We start from the raw sequence: 8,935 nt of genomic DNA, 5'->3' as shown, positions 1-8,935 counted from the left end.
TTTTGATTTTGAAGGTTTTAATACCTTACCAAGTGTATTAAACCTAAATGGAATGGGTTACTAAGTTGATGTTAGTGTCCATTTATCATAAACATAAAATAATCAAATATGAACTGAAATAAAGAACACCAAGTTTTTACATGGTTAAGCAAAATGCCTGCACCCATGGGACCAAGTCCAGAATGAAGCTAATCCACTATGGTATACTTTTCAGTTTAATTACAAAGCCAAAGATTAAGCCTTAGTTGTAAAGAATACTCCCTGTTTTGCAACGCCTCAATCTCTACCCTTTGATCAACCAATGTACTACCACAGCAAGCTCCAAGTACACAAAACCACCTGGTCTGCTTTGAGCTCCACTCAAGGTACAACAACGAAGATCCACTTTAGTTGAACCAGCTCAGCAAGCTTCAAGCATCAGCTACGTAACCAACATGGAATGAAAGGACAAATTCTAAGAATTTTGATTAAGGTATTTGAAGCCTACCGAAGCATAGAAACCTAATAAAAAACAAATGAAACCTTTAGGAATATTTAGAGTACTTTCAAGAAAATAATCAGGCTTGATTGAAATTGCATTAGAGAAGAGTTTATATAAAGAAAAATATGGCCAATGAAAATGGACAGGTGACCAACAAGAAAACTTTATGTTTTCAACTTTATGAAAGGTTTATTCCATTTCTCTTGGGAAACCCAACCATTGTAAACAAACTTTCCAGCTCATTGTGTAACAAATTGACAAGTGTTATGGACCACAAGCAATATCTCATAAAGAGAATAAAGACAGCTCATGAGAATATTGAAATGCAATGTGTGTTTAAACAAAATATGTGTCAGATGCGTGTGATCACTTAGACCTTGAGGTGCTCACACGATATAACAAGAAAACAACTTTATTGAAGGTGGTCACTTTGACAGAGAGTCGTTAAACTGGAAATTTAAACAAAAATGATTATGCTAAAAATCAAAGTGAGGTGTTCATGCCATGAGTAGTGTTACCACACTAGAATCATAAGTTGACAAATAAACTTACAAGTTTATTTAAGCATGATCATCTCATGGTTTTGGTATTTTATGTGATGGCTTATATAAATTAAATCTTGATAATCTCCTAACCGGAACCCTTTTGACCTTGTATCATAATGTTGGAACTAAACGTGGTTTAGTAAATGAACATTCTGCTCACTTGTGGCATAAATGTCTGGGTCACATTTCCAAAGAAAGATTGGAAAGATTGGTAAAGAATGAAATCCTTCTAGACTTGGAATTTACCGATCTTGGTGTATGTGTGCATTGTATTAAAGGGAAACAAACAAAGCACACAAAGAAATGAGCCACAAGAAGCACATAACTTCTTGAAATAATAACACACCGATATATGTAGACCTTTTGATGTTCAATCTTTTGGTGGAGAAAGGTATTTTATCACCTTTATTGACGATTTTTCATGTTATGGTTTTGTTTACTTGTTCAATGAAAAATCTCAATCAGTAGATGCCTTAGAGGTATTTATTAGTGAGGTTGAGAGACATTAGACAGAAAAGTGAAAATTATTAGGTCTGATAGAAGTGGTGAATATTATGAAAAATATGATGAAACAGGGTAATGCCTAGGTCCATTTGCTAAATTGCTGGAAAAACGTGGCATATGTGCCCAATACACTATGCCAGTTACACCACAACAAAAAGGTGTAGCGGAAAGGCGTAATCGTACATTATTGGATATGGTTAGGAGCATGATAAGTAATTCTTCTTTACCCATGTCATTGTGGACTTATGCATTAAAAACTACCTTGTACTTGTTAAACAGGGTTCCTAGTAAGGCAGTTTCTAAGACTCTTTTTGAACAGTGGACTAGTAGGAAATCCAATTTAAGACATCTGCATGTTAGGGTTGTCAAGCAGAAGTAAGGATATATAATCCAGATGAAAAGAAATTGGATTCAACAACAACTAGTGGTTTCTTCATTGGTTATCCAAAAAAGTCTAAAGGGTGTGGATTTTATTATCCTAGCCATAGTACAAGATTGTTGAAACTGGAAATGCTAGGTTCATAAAAAATGATTAAGTTAGTGCGAGTTTAGAACCACGAAAAGTGGAGCTTAAAGAAGTTAGGGTGCAAGTTCCTATACCCTCAATTTCTCTTAAAACTATTGTTCCTCCTATTGTTAAACAGTTAAGTAATAGACAAGAACAAAAAATGAATGATCAACCAACCCACAACAAAAATGATGTTAATAAACCTACAGTAGATGAACCACAAGAAATAGTATTAAGGGGGTCTCAAACGCCAAGAATGTCCTTTATTTCTAAGGATTGCATGGTATATCTACAAGAGTCAGAATTTGACTTAGAAATTGATGCATATCCCGTTTCGTTTTCAGAAGCCATTGAAAGTGATAATTCTACTAAATGGATAGATGTCATGAAAGATAAGCTAAAGTCTATGGAGCAGAATGGTGTTTGGGACCTTGTCGAATTGTCTAAAGGCTATAAAAGAGTCTGATGTAAATGGGGTTTTAACACCAACCGTGACGCAAATGACAATATCGAATGACACAATGTTAGGAATTGATCTACCCAACACAGCAGAAAAACAAAATAAAAAGGATGAATCGATTCCTATAAAGCCCAAGATCAAGGTATAAATTATATAGTTTACATGTTAAATCAAAATTCTTCACAAAATATAAACGATCCATTCAATGATTAGAGATCTTACGCACATTTGGAGGCTTGTCGAACCAGTCGTCACAGTCGCAAAATTAATCCTAAATACCGTAGTTAGTGGTAAGCAGGGTCGAATCCATAGGGAGCAATTACTAGCAACCTAGTGTAAATTTGAGTAACGATAATGAAATTGGCAAACTGATTAATTAAACTAAACAAACTAAATGAAAATAAACAAACTAAATGAAAATAATAAAAGCTGGAAATTAAAACTAATGAAGACTTTATAATAAAAACGTTGCTACTACGATTTTGGTTCAACATGAGACCAACTCACACAATTCTCCTCCATACTCTACGATCCCCTAAACCTACAAGGCAAGGTAAATCAATAAAATCACTTTCTAGCACTCTAGGTATAATCTATCCTATCTCACCTAATTGCTCAAGTTTGATTGGTTAAAGACTATCTTTGACTATCGAAAAACTCTAAAAGTCAACATCACTAGTTGGTACGTCATTAACAAATACAATCCATCAACACGTATCATCCAATCAACCAACTACACAATCAATGTAACATAAGTAGATATGACATTAAATGCAAATATAACTTGATTACAATAGATGCAAAGTAATTTAGAGCAATACTCAACATTTAATTATCTCAAACCAACATTTATCGTGCAATAGGTTTTATATCAACAACTAATCTCAATGGACAACATCAATAATCACAAATCGCTCATCAAACTACATTAATTTATCATAATCAATCATGAAACGAAAACAAACATAGTCCGATACAAAATACTTAACCAAATGTCCAACAATCGGGCTCATCCAACTAGTTGAGAGCTATTGAGGAGAGTCATGGGTGTTAATCTCGATCTCACCTACACCATAACAGACAATCGGGAGCTTAGCCACTCATGGTGGTGTCGACGGAGGCTGGAGCAGTGGAAACGAAGCTAGTCATGGCGAAGAGCAAGTGCCCGACAACTGGTAGATGCGATGAGGAGGTGAAAAAGACCAACGAAACTCCTGGAATACCAACAGTCGCAACTCGCTGGAATACGTTAGTTTTCCGACGGGTCTTCCAGGAAATGGGGGCAGAAATGGGATCCAAAGGTATCAATGGAAAGCTCAGGTGATGGGGAGTTCGAATCAGGTCTTGGGGAGATGAAAGGTTGCCGAAAATTGAGCGAAAACTGGCATGGAAGCTGAAAAGGCGCAACGACAGCGTTGGTGGATTCCAATGCTTTTAGAGTTGACGGAGCTTAGAGGAAGGTGGATCTGAGTGTGGGGAAGGTAGATTGGCCACCAGGGAAGTGAAAGAGTCACCGGAGATCACCGGAAAGTGGCCCAACGATAGTTGGAAGACAAAACGTCGCTGGTAAATGCGCGAATCGTGGCGATGAGTGCGAGATGATGATGATTGGTGCAAGCGGAAGTTGGAGAGTTGCCGGAGATGCTCGCCGGAGCTTGATCGAAGAAGGTGAAGGGTTTTGGTGGGTGGCAACCCCCATTCTGGCTTTCTTTTTATAGTAGATATGGCAAATTTTAGTTTAGTCTCTACACAAATAAAAAGTGACAAAATCAACCCCAAGTGTTATGACAATTTGACCCCTGAATAGCATAAATGAGACAAAACCAACTTTAATGAACAAATCACACCTAATATCAATTTAAACAATCTCAAAATTCATTCCAAGCATGCACAGATTGTAAAGAAAAATTAAAAAGTGATTTTCCATTAATAATTTCATAATTTCTTCAATTATCTCAATATAACTTCAATTTAATAACACAAATGGTCTTTTTATCATCAAAATATAGTCACTTTCATGACTCTAACACACTCCCCAACTTACTCTTTGCTCGTCCTCTAGTAAAGTCAAAAGAACTCTTTCAACATTCTCACAAAACCATACACAACCATATTCATCAACAACCAAGACAATTATAAAAGGTAAAGTGAAGAATTTGAACATAACAACCAAACAACACAATCCTAAATAAAGAACTAAAGTTTTTGTCAAGATTTGCCTATCTTCATTCAAGCTTCTCAAACACACATTCCATGTTCATATCATAATGCCAAAATGTCATGCAAAACTCCCCAACTTATGTACATGCAACATAATGCTCATTTTCCACACAAGATTTTGACATATAATTTCTTTTTCATTCATCACTTGTTTTTTTTTTCTTTCTTGTCTTAGCTTCTTAAGCTTTCTATAAGGTCCATGTAACGGGCTTTAGGTCGATGACTCCCAAACCAAACGGCTATAGGGCAATAAATGTAGAACAGTCCTCGGACTTACTCACCCGAACCAACTAGGCTACACGTCAAGACTTATTTATTTATTTAAAAAAAAAAAACTCATGATCTATGTAATGACTTATTAAGCTTTCTAGAGGACCCCTGTAACGAGCTTTAGGTCACTTGCTCCCAAGCTAGATAACTTTAGGGGATTAGGTGTAGAACACCCTTCAGGCGTACTTACTTGAGTCAATTAGGCTACAAATCAAAACCAAATCATCAAGCAACATTTAAGCACTTTTAACACACGCAAGATAATAAATGAAAATTTGCTCCATGGGCATGTAAAGTATGTGGGAGACTTACATAAACACTAAAACACATGACATTTACATAAAATGGTGTCTAACCACAATTATGGACAAACCTAGCACATAACAGAAACAATAATTCAATGTTTAAAACCATGTTGCGACAAACCATTTTCAAAAACCTCATAAAACCTTTCAACTAGCACCTCAATTGCTTCTAAAATAGTGATTATGCATGAATTCATGAAAATTTAAAAAAAAAAAAAAATAGCTCACTTAAGTTCACTTTTTCCACTTTTGGACTTACAATAGTAAGATTTAACATATTTTCAAAAAAAAAAAAAAAAAAAAAAATATCATGCCACAAAAATTTAAGTATAATCCATTCAACACACAATCTCCACAAAAGCATGATCAACACGATCTCCACAAAAATATGATCAACATCACTTCTCAAAACATGCCTCCTCAACAACACAACACACCACAATAGCTCATCCGCAACACTCCTCAACAACATACATACTCTACAAAAATAAAAATCAATCAACACAGTCCCCAACTTAAAATGTCATTGTCCTCAATAACTCACAACTACAAACATTCTCCCCAACTTAGCATCAAATGATCTCAAATAGAATAAAATCAATAACCATTAAAATAATCCAACACATGAGAACATATTTAATAATATCAATATAAAAGTTGGAAAGATACAACCTGAGGGACAATGATGGAGTTGTCACTAGTGAGGTTTGTGGAGCATGCTTAAGCGTAGCCTTTGACTAGTTAATGAGTTTCCAAACATAACAATTCCTGCAAAAACAAAAGCAAGAAAAAAAAAGTAATAAAGAAGCATTTAAAAAGGTGGGTTGCCTCCCACAAGCGCTAAGTTTTAAGTCTTCAGCCAGACTAAATGCAAAAATAAAAGTTCAAGGGGGTTGAAATGTTGGTGACACCTTACATGACCCTCGCCATTTGGCAACAAGTAGGATCTCATGAGGTCCCAAGAAGGCATATTTAAACTTAATACACCATTTCCATGTGCACAAATCTTTTAAGAACTTAGCATAGGCAGGTATGTGCTTAATGGCATCTAGAAGTGGAATACCAATCAACCCTAATTGTCTAAATAGCTCAACCATTTCCTCCATCCTAGTGATTTTCTTAAAGTTGGATGCATTATGCAATTCTAGGTATTGAGGAAAAGGTTCTATTGGCATGTCAGATGCAAGAGATGGTTCTTTCTCCCCAACTTACTCATTTTCATGTCTCGGCACACTTAATTCTATGGTTGGTTCTCTTTCACTCCTTTCGGCTTGGTTCCTCTCTAGGCTCTCTCTCTCTCCAAACTCAGCATATAATTCCCTCTCAAGCCTAGCTTGTTCATGACACCCCATCTGGTGAGGTGCACCATTGGGATTACCTACAACTTGACTCGACAAATGACATTCTTTTCTCCTATTAACCGTTTCAGCTATTCGACCAATTTGGGTCTCTAGCTTACTAATAGATTGGGAATGGGAGTGTATTATCTGATAATGATACTCTAAGTCATTGAACCTAGCATTCATGTCATCTTTTTGTTCTTGCATGGTTTGGAGCATCTGAGCCATCATTGATTCCAGTGAACCGGGCATTAGAGTGGGTTACTGGATTGGAGGGGTGGAATCCTAGGTTGGGCGGGTGGTTGGACCGAAAACATTTCCCAATAATTGCCCTGTTGATTGGAAGAACTATATGGCATATTATGGGAGATATTTTGAGATTGTTCTTGCTTCCATGCAAAATTATGATGGTTATGCCGCTCACTATCAAATGTGTTCGAGTACGGATCATTCTGTCTTTGGAAATCTTGTGCAACTTGCACTTGCTCCTCAAAAGTGTTGGAAGTTGGTTCATCAAATGTGTACTCAATCGCTAAATGGTCTAAAGGCATAACATAAACATCCTGACTTGTCCTAATGGTTGGTGGTTGCCTAGAAGCTTGCCCTTGCATGGATATGAACGTGGTTGCCTAGAAGCTTGCCCTTGCATGGATATGAACGTGGTTGCCTAGAAGCTTGCCCTTGCATGGATATGAACTTGTCCTAAGTGCCACCATTCCTAGGCGGCTTCCCTATGATAGGAATCCTAGAAGCTATATGGTTGTGCATGGAATAAAGGTTATAATCCATCCTATGTGCTTGCTATTTTAGATCCAAGGGTACTAAAATTGGTTGATACGACTATCTACCAAGCATTCATCAACAAATACACCAAAGGTTCCACCAACAACCACAACACAAAATTCAAAGAAAAAGAAAAAGAATGAAAAGCAAATTCAAAAAACACACATAAAGAAAAATAAAATTAAATATGATATCATCCTTAAAAAAATCCACACAATCAACAAACTAAAACTAACAGTCAAACAAAAAGAAATTATTACTAATTCAAAAACTAAATTCTATGAATAAAAAAAAATATGCAAAACTAATACAAACATGCAAACTAAATAAACACGAAAACATGCAAACATCACACACACAATTGACAAGAACTAAAAAGAACTAAAGCTAAAAAGATTAGAAAATATCACAATCGGGTCACGCAAAAACTTTGTTTCACACGACACACTGCAGTGTTTTTCCAATTGCAACCTTCCTGTAAAATAAAAACAAACACGAATGAAACTGTCCTAATGACAATTAAAGAATGTAGAAAAATTAGACTTAAAGTATTTACAAACCCAAACACACTAAGTCAAAAGCACGTTGCTCCTTGGCAACGGCGCCAAAATCAATCCCAATTGTTTATGACAATTTGACCCCTGAATAGCGTAAATGAGACAAACCAACTATAATGAACAAATCACACCCTAATATCAATTTACAAAATCTCAAAATTCATTCCAAACATGCACAAATTGTAAAGAAAAATTAAAAAGTGATTTTCCATTAATAATTTCATAATTTCTTCAATTGTCTCATTATAACTTCAATTTAATAGCACAAGGGGTCTTTTTATCATCAAAATAGAGTAACTTTCATAACTTTAACAAGGCTCCTTCAAATGTCTCTGAATCTACTTCGTTGTCGATTCAACGTAGAACCAAACGAACGGTGATCCACACGAAGACAATCCAAAGAACCAAAGAGGGATTTGCTAGATCCTCTGTTGGCTTCAAGAATCAACTTGAATCAAGGAAAATCTTTGATTCAAGAACAAGGGAAAACGTGAGGGAGAGAAGGGGAGAGAAAGGGTTGCCTCTTTTTTCCTTTCAATGAATGAAAAATGAATTCACTCACACTGTTTTTTTTTTTCTTTCAATACACATGCACTTATATAGTGCATGTGTCAAAACCCTAATTCTTTTAGGAATAGGATTGGGCTCCAACCCAAATTAACCCATGTGTCCAAACACTCTCCTTTTGGTATTTTCTTTTAATTAATTATTATATTTAAAATCAGTTAATACATTTATAAAATGTATTAACATTTAATTAATAATAATTCATTTAAACATATGCATACATATATTTTAGATATAATCTCACTGATTTGATTTAACATTAAATCTAGGCAACAACCTCAGCAAATCTAATTGCACTGTAAGATTACCAAAATACTTTTTCGTCCTAAAAGATGAAAATACCCCTTGCACAAAATGATTCTTAAATTATCTTTTATGTGTGTGACCAGTAGGCT

This window comes from Pistacia vera, unplaced genomic scaffold, assembly GCF_008641045.1.
Source record: "Pistacia vera cultivar Batoury unplaced genomic scaffold, PisVer_v2 Contig173, whole genome shotgun sequence".
Classification (NCBI taxonomy): Eukaryota; Viridiplantae; Streptophyta; class Magnoliopsida; order Sapindales; family Anacardiaceae; genus Pistacia; species Pistacia vera.
This window is presented reverse-complemented; position numbering follows the sequence as displayed.